The sequence below is a fragment of the Dermacentor silvarum genome, chromosome 8, assembly GCF_013339745.2.
Source record: "Dermacentor silvarum isolate Dsil-2018 chromosome 8, BIME_Dsil_1.4, whole genome shotgun sequence".
Taxonomy (NCBI): domain Eukaryota; kingdom Metazoa; phylum Arthropoda; class Arachnida; order Ixodida; family Ixodidae; genus Dermacentor; species Dermacentor silvarum.
The window spans coordinates 69,615,913-69,630,526 of NC_051161.1; the positions used below are offsets into that span (position 1 = coordinate 69,615,913).

The window sequence follows — 14,614 nt, forward strand, 5'->3', positions numbered from 1 at the left end:
AATCGGTCAAGAAAGAATACATTGCACTATAATTCAACAAAGAACCCAACGCAGAGAGTTTCGAGAACTTTTCCTGCACTGTCAAGTTCTGTTGTACATTGGTGCGTTGTTGTAAAGAGATTGAGGTAGAGTGCCTCTGCATGCTACTTCATTTCTCTGTGATATACAACAAAGAAATAACTTATAATAGAATAACTAAATAAACGAAAAATGGCAATGCAAGTAACAAAGATAACGCCACAGACGGAGAGTCCTCACCCTTTGTGGTCCTCATCCATTATTAAGCACGAGCCATCCACGTACTAATGGATTTTAGATACAAACACACCTCCACTCATGTTCGGTCCACAGTAAAGTGAATACAAGTGAGTTACTGAAAATGTTTGTTCGAAAGATCCCCTTGTCCGTCTAAAGAGATTTGAGGTCACGCTTGAGTCGACTTAAGAGGCTTGCAACCACCGTAACGAAGTAGTACGCATAAGACTGTACTATAACCACTGCAAGAAGTCCGCCATACAACCACTGCACACACACACACACACACACACACACACACACACACACACACACACACACACACACACACACACACACACACACACACACACAAATTAATGCGCCCAGCTCGCTCAGCGACGCTATGCACCACCAACAGGCTTCCAAGTGTGTTAATACAAACGCAACGTGGATTCGTAAGTAGGTTGCAAAGTTTGCTTCGAAGTACCTGGTGACGCTTCGTTGAAAGACCGTGAAAAGACAAAGTGAAAAGACAAAGAGTGAGTGAAAGGGAGAGGCACGGACAGACTGCAGGTGGCGGAGCACTTCCACAATTGCCGGCGGCTGTAATCGGACCGAAACGGGGTCTGAAGCCGGAGCGGATGCGTCTCTGCATCGATGAACGAAAAGGCAACGAAAGCGGTAACTTACTTTGCATGTACACATTATCGTCTCGAGGACTCAGATTTTTTTTTTAATTTACAACAGTACATGTACTACACATAGCATGCCTCGATTATTCTTGTATCTTCATCTTTACATATACATTGGGAATATATATATCGTGAAGCGCTGCGTTCGCTGAGTACGTGCAAAGTATAATACACGAAAAGTATAAGCCGAGCGGGCTCGCGACCAATGATTTACAAGTTTCCAACTGTATACTGAGCGGGCAAAAAAAAACAAAACAAAAACGTGCCAGCGAACAGCAGGATAACAGCAAATATTTCCAGCCTAATTTAGCATGAACGTTCATTTAACCGATGAAGCCACACCAACGCGTCTCTCACAAGCAGCCCACCTTCCGCGTGCTGTGTAAATTTAAGCGAACCGACCTTATTCCCACCCGCCGTGCATCTGTTTTTTTTCCCCCACCTTTTCCAGAGGTTCGTGTTTTTTCCACGCAGAAAAGGGTTATTCACGAAAAGCTGGAACAGAACCACGACAAAGAAAAACTCAGGTGAAGATGCTCCAACGCCACAGAGGTAACTACTAAAAGGGAAATAGCACGGCGTGCAAATACTAGCTGACCGCTTCCCGATTTTTAACACGGCAAAACCTTACGCACCTGGCGACGGAAACCTCCGACGGCGCACGGTCGTCCCGTGACGCAACCACCAGCTCACTCGCACACAGTTATATTGTCACCATAAAAAAAAAAAAGAAAAAAAGCACACTGCCCGGGCTCCAGGACGTCTCCCGTGGTATCTATGTCCTTAAAGGTTCACGTATCGCCAGGCTGTTATTCACGACACGCACCGTCAATATAACGCCCGTGCAGTTTCCTTTCCGAAGGCAACCGGGCGAGTCACCAGCTGCGACACACGTCGGGCCGGCGCTGCCGTCCGGAGGTGACTGACAATGGGCCGCGGCAGGGGCTGAGATAAAAACCGAAGGAGGCGGTTATCAGTACCTTTCCCCTCCAAACGTCCACCTCTTGCCGCGCTCCGCCGCTTATCAAAACCACGTCAGACCTTTGCTCCGCCTAACGACCACAGTTATCTGTTCCGCCTTAAAAGCAGCGACAGATGTTATATGACGAGTTTCCCCGGGGGATCGCACGTGCGCGCCATGCGATCGCTGCGACGGCACAGAATAGTCGCATTTTGTTTCTCCCCCACAAAAGCAGAACGACGATCCTATACGCACCAAACGTCTGACTTTGAAATATGAGATCCGATGGCGAATAATGCGCAAATAACTTCCTTTTAGCAGGCAGGCTCGAAGAGCAGCTTCGGCCACCTGTAGATAGGCTCGCGTCGGCGCATACTTCGCCGTTGCAACCAGCGGAAGGGTTTTTTTTTTTTTTTTTTTTTTTTCCCAGCTTGCTCAATGACAACGGTAAATGTGCGCCAGAAAGCGACGGTGAGATTCCATTATGATGAATGTAGTGTTTTGTGGCACAGGGGGGTAAATATGACCGAAGAGCGCCATGGGTGAGATTATAGAGAGCGACTGAGGGGAATCTTTAACCACATTATAGACAGCGCTTGTCCTGTGGCCTTTCCGTGTTGCCGCCGTTTTCCGCTCTTATTTCAAGTATGCCCTTCAAGCCCGTTGTTCGCGATTTAGTGATATACCGAGTCGGAGCTAATTTTACCCAACGGGGAGACGCTTAAGGTTGGGGAAGCCCCGATTCTGAACGTCATCTGTAGGCATCGGGCCAAGAAAAGGAAGAAAATGTCGACACGTCACCGCACCTGGCTCAGAAAAGCAATGCTAATTAAATTATTACGCACCAGAACCCAGATCCGATTATGAGACACGCCGCAGTAGTATTCTCAACAACCTGCTTTTTTTTTTTTTTTTTTGCATTTTGCCCGTATCGAATCGCGGACATCATCGCGAAGTCATAGGTGCACTAAGCTACCGCGGTTGGTAAAAAGTAATGCTCCACAAACGGAGTTTCCAAAGAGGGCGAACAATTAAACTCAGGCGGCTGACTCCGTTCAGGTACAAAAAATTAACAGTCGTCGCCTCTGCGATGTGGACTGTTTTACAGTCAGCCAAATCAGTTTTCAAAAGAGTGCGAAAAATGCGTGGTATATAAAGGCATTCTCTTATGCTAGGACGCCCATTATTTAAGTTTTCCCTAACGAGCCGGCAAATAAAAACGGGGTGAAACTAATTTTGGATGTTCCAACCTCATACGAAAGAGCATTCCCAAGTGCAATTCAAATATTGATCTTGGGCAAAAGAATGGACACAGCCCTGTGATCCTCACGTTCCAGCATGCCTGGTGACTTCCTTGAATCTTTATCAGTTGTAGGAAGTATAGCTCCTTGGAGACTTTGGGGCAAAGCGGCCCTTACACCAGCAATCACTTGGACCTCGGGTCTGCCATCGGAAGACAATGTATGTCCAATGTCCGAAATTCTCCGCTTCTGCGTCTGTAGCGGATGCCGGTCATCTACTTTGTCATATTCTGGGACAAAGAATTACGAATTAAAAGGACATATTCTGGGACAAGGCCTGACGGCTATGAGAGATGGCTCTAGTGCGTGCACAATGTATTTCCCTAGTCGCTGTCGCGTAGTATCAGCATTAAACGGGCATCCATGATTATGCATAATTTCACTTTTCACATAATTCCGCGTGGCAACTATGCGAAAAAAAAAAAAAAAACTCTGCCGAGTTCATCCTCATTGAACACTCCCTGCGTAAACTTCCGTTTTCAGATCGAGAGCTGACGGAAGCGTTAGCATTTTCTTACTGTTAGACTATACGTTATTTATGAGAATTCAACTTTCGTTTGAGTTCCGGTCCAATTTCGGGGCCCATAGTAAGCCTTTTGTTGTAAAAAGTACAATGAATGGCTACGGCAATAGCTTCAGGGACTCTGAAAGTGTACTCAGTACGGAGGATGCAGATAGAGAGAAAAGTAATTCAATCTACGAGGCCCATTCCTTCTTGACGATACGATGACTGCGCTTTGGCTTGCCGCATAAAGTGGACATAGCTACATAGCTACTGCTATGACATGTAGACATGGCTAAGCAAAAAAAAAAAAAAAAAAAAAAACGATGTGGGACAATCAAGCATTTGCGGAACTGAAGGTGCAACCAGGTTACGCAATTGGTTAATTCGCATCACCACCGACCACTTTAGTCCTATTGCTTTCACAGGTCTCTTTAAAGGGGAATAACACTGCACTGCGCAATGGACCCACCTATGACGACATTAAGTCTACGAATCGGTCCAGATGAAAAACGAACGAAAAGTGGCAATCAACCACGCGCCATTTCGTCACGGGAGCAGTCCAGGATCAAACGTGCATCAGCATTGCCTCCAAATACGTAACCGCGTAAGCAAGCCTCACAGTGGAAGCTCCCATGATGCATGTGATGCGTTGTTCGGTTCGAAAGCGACAATCTGCAGTTGAATACTAAATGTATTTCCAAGTGTTCTTTTACGGTTTCGCGAAAACGCTCCTATAGGTAAAAACGTAAATGATACGAAGCAACTGGGCCAACCGCGCGCAATCCGAGATTTAGCGTGCACACGAAGCATCACACCACTCCGCAGTCTAAAAGCCAGCAAATGTACAATTGCTCTCACCTATACGGCGAGAGCTATGTCAGGAACAATGATCCAGGTGCAGCACATCATGCAAGAGAAATAACCGGAAACAAGAACGAAGGCATCGTGTCTTTCTCTTCCTAGAATGATAAGTAGATACGCTATACACTTTGATGTTCGGGATGCAGGTGGCCAAACGCCAGTCTATCACGGCTAAGAGTGAACGTAACCGCCGTTTCCCTTACCAGCTACGCAGTACAAGATTTACAACCCTCAACCGGGATGTTACCTGCGCATCGCTCTAGCGCATGAATACGAAACAAACGTAAAAAAAAAGAAAAAAAGGAAAGAAATTTGCTGAACCACGACGAACGTGAAAGCTGCGACGTTAAACCTTGAGTTTCGCGGAACACCGGGATTTAGCAGTTTTCATTGCAACTCGGATTATCAATCTCGAGGAATGGAAGGCGCGACGATTCGTCGTGTAGAGCACCAAAATCTCATGAAAAGTGTTACGCAGCCGGAATAGAACGTGAATTATACCGGGCCCTTTCTTCAATTTTTTTTTTTTGTTGATCATAAATTTTGTTTTTGTTTTTACAGATCGCCTGGCACATTGCAGAATTCCAGTCATTGCGATGGATCACTTAAAGCGGCGCACATTACTTGCACGAGAAAGCGAAAAACATAAAGACGAATTTAAAAAGCATTCATTAACTTTCTAATAATTACTTTAGGGTGCATCTTGTAATTCACTTGAGAATTCGCAAGGCGTATCCATCGGAACGGCTTTTCAGAATGACGCCAGCTTCGAGATATTCATTCCCCATGTGTGCGACGAAATACATGAGCGTTCCGGTTACTTTTGTTCTTCAATGCATAAAACGGCTTGTTAACGGTTTGTTAAAAAAGTTAAGTGGAACAATAGTGCATCTTTACCACACGGAGCATGTCTCGAAACCCATGCGTTCCTTACAATTCGTTCCAAGTGGATATATACTTTGCAAACTCATCGGCTGTAATTTGTAAATTGCAACAGGTACCGTAAAGTCATAATTAAAAAAGTCAATTAGTGAATTCTTGCGAATTAGTCGATTATGCCTTTCGATTTCTCGAGCGATTGAAGTCCGTCGCTTCGAGTAATCGAGCTTAAGGACTGCAATTACGCTATCTGCCACAGGTAATTCTTCAACATTGTGAATGGTCTAAAAAAAAAAAAAAAACTATAGATATACAGGCTGTTCCAACTATCACGCACCAAGATTTAAAAACATGCAAATGCCACGTAGCTGGACCGAATCAAGGTAATGTTAGTTGCCGTCGCTTGGAGATACTCAGATTGTCTTTTGCCATTCCGCCTCATTACATACTTAGTCTTAATTACTCGACCTCTCAAATATTATAGTTAGATTAAAAGTGTCACTGAGAAAATTGTAGAGCAGCACGATAAACTCCCGATACAGCTTTCTGTTGCTCAACACACTGCTACATAAAAGTTTTTCCGAACGTGAAAGAAGCCAGCGAATACACGCAAGATGCCTCGAGCGGCCAGTCGCTAAGGTTGTCAGACAAGTCTAACAACCTTACTCTCTAAACTGAACAATGAACTAGCGAAAGTTGCAGAATGGTGTCAGTTAAGTAATTTAATTTTAAACCCTGTTAAAACTCAGTTCATGATATTTAAAACAAAACAGAGGATGTTGCCGTGTATACCCGAAGTAACCCTCGACAGTCGCCTTATTCCTGCAGAGGACTGTGTGCCATTCCTTGGCATAAAATCAGATCCTAACTTCAAGTTACTAATCATATTGCATTTGTTAAACAAAAACAGCTTTCGACATAAAAACACTGATTAAATCAGGAGCTTCTTTTTTTTTCAGAACACGCATTATTATCTGTATACCTTGAGTTCATTCATAGTCATATCATATACGGTATTGCTTCCTGGGGAAACACATAACTGTCACCTCTCGTCTATTCGACACATACAGAAGCCAGGCTATTCGTATAATCACGAAGTTCCGTTTACTCAAATGCTCTCCCGCTTCTTCAGGCTAATTTTATTCGACCTATATGTGGCTTGTTGAACTATCATTTAAGTATTCTCTTTTTTCAATTACAAACAGCTTGCCTACGAATTTGTAGACTTGAGATTACTAATACCAAATCCACTAGGATTTGCGCATTACAACTTTCTACTACCTAAATGTAACACCAACTATGGAAAAATGACATCCTCGTTTTCAGTGTTAAAATATGGAATGACCTACCACATTCATTTCAGCAAATAGCATCATTGAAATGCTTTATTTTTTAAAATAGTTTCATGTCCGTTAATATGTTTCTGTATAATTATGCCTTTTGATATGTACTTGTTTGTTTGCCTCTTACCAACGTATATAATTTCGCGCGTATATATACAAGACGTGCTTTAACGCACGTCTTGTATAATATATATATATATATATATATATATATATATATATATATATAATTTTTTTTAAAATCTGAACCGAGGGTCCCCCGTTGCAGTCGTTCACTTTGGACTATCTTTTACATAATCATCGTACTGAATGGACAATAAACTGAATTGAACTGATCTGAAATAATAGTATACACGTCCAGATTTTACCTATCCTGCATGGCAGCTAGCTGATTACCGCTTCTATAAGGCTGCAGGTTCAAGGTCCTTGAACGAAGTCACGAACGTCTCCACTAACGGACAAATTTTTAACTCTGCTGCGCATATGAACGAGTTACAGGAGGGCTCCACATTCGTATTTACAGATTTCATCTCGAACAAATGCTTATTCAACGGCTGCAACTTGAATTCCGGCACATGACACACAAAAACGTTCATGTTGGCGTAATATACAGTCGGGGAACTACTAGGCATTTTTCGAGCTGCGAAATTCGCTGGCGAAAGAGCGTACACAGCAGCAAATGGGTAATTTTCACCGATTCTAATGCACCCCTGGAGACGCTAACACATTATTACTTCCAATGCAACTCTTCGCCGCTATCTTATTGAACTAGTAAATGATCAACTCTCGCGGCATCCTGTGGTGGTCAGATTTATTTACAACAAATTCCAAAACATATTGTTATAGTATAAGGCAATGCGGTAGCAGATAAACTGGTAGCAGAGAAACATGCTTTAGAATGACTGTCACCTTCGGCCCTCTCACCACCGAAATCCTTTGCGGCCTAAGGGAAGGTTATGCTGGACGACTTGGTTTGACGATCGTGCGAAGTAGTCTTTATTGTAATCTGTCCATCTGCTTCGCTTCACTGTAAACGTCAAGATCGACCACACACTATAGACGCCCTCCTACACCGATTACGCCTCAAGATAGTCTATACGTCTTAATTACTTTTTGCAGCGTGTACAGAAAAGGGCATCATATAAGTGCAAGGTATACCGTACCACAATGGAAGCTTCTGTTGAGCACTGCCTCGTTGAGCGCCCACAACGTCACATGCACGAGATTTTCCGCAGTTGCCTTAACACCTTACATAGGCAGCCTTACTCTGAGCAAGAAGTGCTTGGACCCCATTCGCGTCCAAAAAAAATAGATTAGCTCTCGAAGCTCGGCGGTATTTCCTTGCAGATAGTGAACTGATAAAGTCCATGCAAACAGTGTTTTATGTACTTTTTTTCCCCCTCTATGTTCACAGTAACTGTCCATGTTTGTGTTGTCCTTGTAGTTTATAACCTTTCTTTTTCTTTTTTGTTTCGCGTCGGTGATTCAGCAAATTGATCTAGTAGTGTCTTGCCGTTTTGTTATATATAGACTTGACAGGGAGAGAGAAATACGTTCATTAATTAAAAAAAAAGAACGTTGTATGTTCAGAATCTTTTTTTTTTCCTGTCCATGACTTTGGGATAGCCCGGTCTATCTGTAGTCAAACTTCCCATATTCCGCATTCAATAAAAATCAAGATGAAGACACTACGGAATTAGCAGTGATTACTGACACGCATCTTCAAACTTGCATAAACTTCCGCACGTTTCTCGCCACTGTCAGCGCTACTGTGCCGTTAATGTGGCAAAACACACTCTTTTTTTCACTGTTTTTCGTTTCACCGGGAATGCTCCGCTGTAATGCGATTGTTATTTTCGTGTTATTTTCACGTTGCTTTTTAATTTTATGTTATAGTGCAATATGGTAACTAGAAATGCGCACCTTTGTATGCACTCTGCTGTATGAGCCTGTATAGGGTTAACAGTATGTGAAAATAAACAAACAAGCGCGATTAAATGTCATTATGAGGCCTGAAGATCTCTCGTTGACGTAATCGGTTTTAAAGTCAATTCTTCTCACTTACATGATACGAAAATGAACCCCCACCCCGCCTTTTTTTTTATGCGAGTGTGTTAGATACCACAAGCACGACCTCCCTGTACATGGCGAAAGTAACCATCCCTTCCTGCTTCACACGGTAAAAACTGATTTTCTTCACATAAACACAGAAAGACAGAGACGCAACATCGTGTGGTCTGTTGCCACGTTGACGCTGCATTCTGGATTTTCCTCACGAAAAAAAAAATTAATTAAAGCACGGCAAAAAAAAAAAAAAAACAATTCGTGTCATTTCGCGGTCTTGAAAGGCCCCTTCATGGCTGCGTCTCGTCGTCTCTGTGACGATGCGACGACCTATATATCAAATTAGTGTCACTTTTCTCGAAAGTCGGTGGCAAGAAATGACTATATCCCACCTTAATTACAGTTCGGAATGCATCACGCATCATGTCCGGGCTGAAACCTTCCGTAAGCGCTTCCTATAGTTAAGGACTGAAAACTATGTGCAATACATAATGTTCGAGGAGTTTCGGGGCGGGGGGGGGGGGGGGGGGGAATATAGGCGACATACACTCACCGGGTGAAATGTGCCCCGACGATCGCGGTTGGAGAGGTTCCGCTAGGATCACGCCGCCTAGGAGGCAACCACGTAACCTGGGCACCCGCATGGCTTGCCTAAGCGAAGCCGCTGTTTGCCGCTGAGGTTCGGTTGAGCCGGAGGTCCGCTGACGCCTGCGAAGACGAAGAAGGCACGCCGTGTTGTTTACACATCCACGCGCGGAAAATTCACGGACGAAACAAAGAAGCACCGACGCAGCTACGCAAACAGGGAAGGGAGGGGGGGGGGGCTTAGCAGGTACGCGTGTAGAGCGATCGCTTTATACAAGGCGTCACGAGCATTAACCGCAGCTAAGGTATATCATACGCATAAACCTGGTAATGCACACACCAGGTATCCACGAACTGAAACTTGGGTGAGTTAGGTTGACTACTTGACCTATTGAATACACTTGAATACTTGACTTAAACCCAAGAAACGAAGACACAAGATTTCTACCAAGTCTTACGCTTTCGGGGATTTTGGTTTTTCGTGTTTGCTTTTTTTTTTTTTTAATGAGCACAGCTGTGTCACACTTAACTTTTTGTAACTTGTTTTAAACTCTTTTGGGGGGTTTGGGGGCGCGCTTGCGGAATGATGTAATTTGCTTTTGGTCTCTGTGTCGACTGATAAACAGACGTGTTTTTCCGAGAATAAACGTTCGTTGAAGTAGCGCTCCTCCTGTCTGGATTTCCTTCTTGCGTCTTCGTTTTTTTTTTTTTTTTTTTGCGCTTTAAGTATAAATACCACGTATCTTTCGCACACGGCACGAAGTGAGCGAAGTGGATGTACTAAAAGAGTCAGGCAGCAAGTATATGTAGATGCTGTGGCAAACGATTTAAATAAAAATAGTTAAAACACTGTAGGGTTTAACGTGCCGTAACTGAACAGTGATCTGCGAGGGAGTCCGCATTAAGGGCTCAAGATTAAGTTACACCCTGGGGTTCTTTGACGTGTACATAAAGGAGGGAACGCGAGCGTTATTGCGTGACTGTTGAGAGAAATAAGCCTACAAAAGACGCATAGAAAAAGAAAGGAGAGAAGATTGGGGGGGGGGGGGGGGGACCTTTGCGTGCGTCTTTTGTAAGCTGTTATGCAAGAACAACCGTTTGTCCTCCGCTCTTTAGGAAACGCCGTAACCACACCGCCGTAGTGCACAGCTCCGGATTAATTTTGACCAAATACACTCTTAATCCTTTCCCCACTCGGGTTCTAGTCCGGTTCTAGTCATAAGTGAACAATTTTTCTTAATACCGTCCTTGTTGGCCAAATGGAACGGCCGGCTTTCCGCACAAAATATAAAAATGACATGAAACGGCATTTTATGCATATATAAGATTTTTTGTAAGACAATAAATATGTGGAACTGTGTGCCAGTGGAATCGCCACTGTATACTTAACCATGATTCCAGTTATAGATATGTGAAACAATTTTAAGCAATCTTCCGGATAACAGTGGCTATTTTTCTGCATGGAACATAGTTCCATATATATATATATATATATATATATATTCCAAAGCATTGAGCGCCGTTCCATACGTCCCGAGATTTAACGCGGAACGCCGTTCGATTTACGTAAGAATGTAGGGGTTCCCTAAACGTGGCATCCAAAGCTCGGTACACTACACGAGCGCTTTCGCCTTCCGCCCTTAACAAAACACGGCTGCCGCAGAGGGAATCGAACCCGCAAACACGTGCACTGCCCAGCAATCCCGCCATTGCCACTGCGCAACAGCAACGGCTGACAGAAAGGAGGCCGCACAGAGAGAGAGAGAGAGAGAGAAATAACAACGCGATCTCTGCCCCCCTCTTGGCAAGCTCGTGACAGCTCGTTCGCACATTTCGCCTTCGACGAAGCGGGCCACGAGGTTGGCTGCAGAGAGAGGGGGAGGTGACTGACAGAGGAGGAGAAGGAGGGTAGCCCTTCAGGAAACCAGAGCCAGGAAACACGTTCGCGCATTTCCCGTCGTCTGGCCATCCATAATGCATCCGCCGTCGACCGCCGACGAAGAACTCCATCGGCGACGAGCCCCGTGGCAGCAAAAAATAGCGCGTGACATCAATCACACGCTGCGCCCGTGCGTGCATATATATTCTCCATACATGCCGACCCCGTTCGCTTCGTTCTCCCCACTTTTCTTTAATTTTTTTTTTCTTAGCTCATTCGATCTCTTGACCGGTAAACGCGAACACAAACGCGCTCAACGCCGGCACGCCTCCCGCTTGCCCCCCGTCAAAAGCAGCGATTTCGCACAAGTCCGATTGACGGCCGAAGGAAATGTGATCGCATAGAAAGAGTGCGAACGCGGCGAGGCATCGCGGCCAGATTGCGCTACGCGACGTAGGTGTGTTCCAGTTAATTTTGTCCTGCAGTGCGCAACAAAGCGTTTCTTTAAAGTGAACAGTGCATCTTACCGCTGTTTTGACGGCGCAGGGGGTTAATATTGGTGCCAGTTTCAAAATTCCTTCCCAGAGAATGCATTTCAAGAATTCACTGGCTTCGACTCGCAAATTACAATATGCGCACCCTAACGTAATTAGCTGAAATGTTGATTGACACAAATGTGTTAATTTAGCGAATGAAGCATTTCGATTTCTTGCGCGAGCAATGTCAGCCTGTTCTACAGCAATTTAGCTCGATAATTATAATTGCGCTGCCCTACAACCGGGAAGTTACAAGAATTATGATACAATCATTCTGATACAGAGAGTATATATGCTCCTGTGTGGGCGCGTGTTAGAGTTGACGACTTCGTCTCAGCCGACCTTCGCATGCAGGTGAACCTTTGTGCGTTGATATACGATTAAATAGCTCCGAGGAGAGACTTCACGCTCATCTGACGCGGATTTTTATGGGCAGCGACACTACGTTGCCGAGTTCAACGAACTCAGCAATTATCTCTATTCTATGGTCCGTGACAACCTATAGGAATGCAATGGGTTTAACGTGCCGCAACTGAACAGTGATCTGCGTCGAACTCCGAATTTGTACGGATACGCCAGTGAATTACGTTCACTCATTTGCTCAGTGAGGTCAAGGAAAATTCGTCCTGGTCCGGCACCCCGGACAATTCTTTCTTCAAATAAGAAGACTTCTTCTTGCGATCCGCGTATACGGGTTTCCTTCGTACAGCTTCGTGTTACAATCGGGTGGACCACAATTTTTACATTTCATAGCGCTTCTGTGTGTGCCGTTTCTTTGTTTCTTTATTAAAGCGAAGCCTAATTCTGATCACGACTGCTGCGCAGGCAGCCGCGCGAATTGGAGTCCGGAAACGCGGATTCAAGCGGAGAAGGCTACATACGATATATTATAGCAGAGGTACGACGAGATGGTGCATGCCGCGCCCAGCGCGTGAAACACGATCTCGTGGGCCCAGAATTAGAAGGCCTTGTGTTTCGGTTCCCAAGCCACTTGGAAGACGTTATTTTAGCGTCAGAGTGAAGTGACCGCATTATTTTCATCTATCATGCGCACTGCAGATAGGTAAGTGCCGATGATCGCGGAGCGGGAAATATAAGTTTCCTTCGGTATATATACGTATAGTTTACAGAAGCCGTTACGGTGATTAGGGGGATATTTGAGTGTGCAGCCGAAAGTCAATTATAAAGAACAGACTTTTACGAGCTAAATATATAAGAACGACATTTCAGGTAGTTGGATATATTACAAGTCGCCTATAACAAACTTGAGCGAAATTTCGTGATGCGTTCGTTATATACGGATTCGCTGTCTGCAGTGGAGAAAAAAAGAAGCAATAAAGGAACCCATTTGTGAGAACAACATTCTTGCCGAATATATTCATACATTCGAATCTACATTCGAGCATATTCACAAAAGGGGGAAAAAAAAAGTTTTGCGAATATGGTCACTTATTTGGCGAAACCTGCGTGAAATGTGTTCCATTAAGTGATATGCTGAACGATACTAACGGTAGATGCTCCTAGAAACAACTATTTGCACTATAGATTTGAAATTTCAGCCAATAATAGTTTTTTCAAGCAGATATGAAAATATGTCACCAGTTTTTGCGTAGCTGCTATAGTTAGGACCTGCACAATGGCAAAAATAGTGATCCTTGGGGGCATCTTTTATGCACTAAATTTTCACTAAAAGGTGACACAGGCCTGTGATATAAACAACTGGCAAGAAACCGGTATGTAGTAAAGTTATTACAATAAATCATTTAGGGCGCTCTGAGCCTGAGGCTTGCCAGTGGTTTCCCTAAAGGGTCTCGAGGCCCCCTTGAACCTTCATTTAGCGCAATTAAAAATAAGGGAGAGCAGCGCCCATCGGACAAGACTTCCGAGACAGCATCGAAAGCGCTCCAGTCTTACTGCCCTGTACCTAATTAAAGAAAACGTAAGCACGAAAAGAAAAACGCATAGGACAGCGTGTACGCGACATTCCCACATATATATATAAATTATTTTGAAGGCCTTCCAAATAACTTACATTACACAATACGCGATCGTGGCTGTTTTATTACCATTCATTTTCCTTTTCTTTACTTATTGTACGGAAAACGCATAACAAAGTCATCACATTAGAACCCTTGCACAACAAAATTCAACGCAACCTTAAAAAATTTTAATAAATTTATATAGGACGTATAGAAACAGCACCGTGCGCCACGCAAGTGTCCCTGTCCGCGACTTAACAAAACTATACAGACTCGCACTTTCTATAGACATGCGCACGCCGTCATCAAAATGCGCACCGCACCGGATAAAAGCTAACGGAATTGCGTGATGCCTCCGCATTTATATCCCCTCATGCGTCCCATGCAGTTTCAAAATGCCGGCAGTCACTGTCTATGGCGAACACGGAAAAGGGTGCCTAGCGTGCTAAACCGCAGTTAAGGAAAGTCTGAGAACCACAAGCACGTATAGGTGCATGTCGCCAACAAGTGCATGCAGTATAGTAAGCGCAGCGACTCTCTATAGGAGTCGACGTGACGGCGTAATAATGTGAGCTTATATAGAGCGCTAAAGACAGCCGCGGGGCGTGTCGGTTAATGTATACGTTCGAGGCAAGCAACGCAATATGATATCAGTGGCTTTTCCAATAAGCGAAAAACATGCGCAGCATTAAGCAAGAACTGTATACGGCCACACTTCATTTCAGATTGCGAAAGACGCCAGAATTGCGCTTTCTTTCGTGTTTTTTTTTTTTTCTTTTTCGCTGCACTAAA

The 14,614-nt window shown here is 44.2% G+C and overlaps 1 protein-coding gene across 3 annotated transcripts in view; it reads right to left on the reverse strand.

Moving 5' to 3' along the window:
- Positions 1-14,614, reverse strand: part of LOC119461392 (beta-1,4-N-acetylgalactosaminyltransferase bre-4-like) — a 144,599-nt gene that overhangs the window by 47,542 nt on the left and 82,443 nt on the right. For 2 of the 3 annotated variants that reach the window (XM_037722689.2, XM_049672611.1), the window contains exon 2: positions 9,397-9,551. The gene's annotated coding sequence lies outside the window, so the exon portion shown is untranslated. Of the gene's footprint in view, positions 1-1,564; positions 1,848-9,396; positions 9,552-14,614 lie in introns of those variants that run through there. The other variant, XM_037722690.2, reaches the window with a different exon arrangement.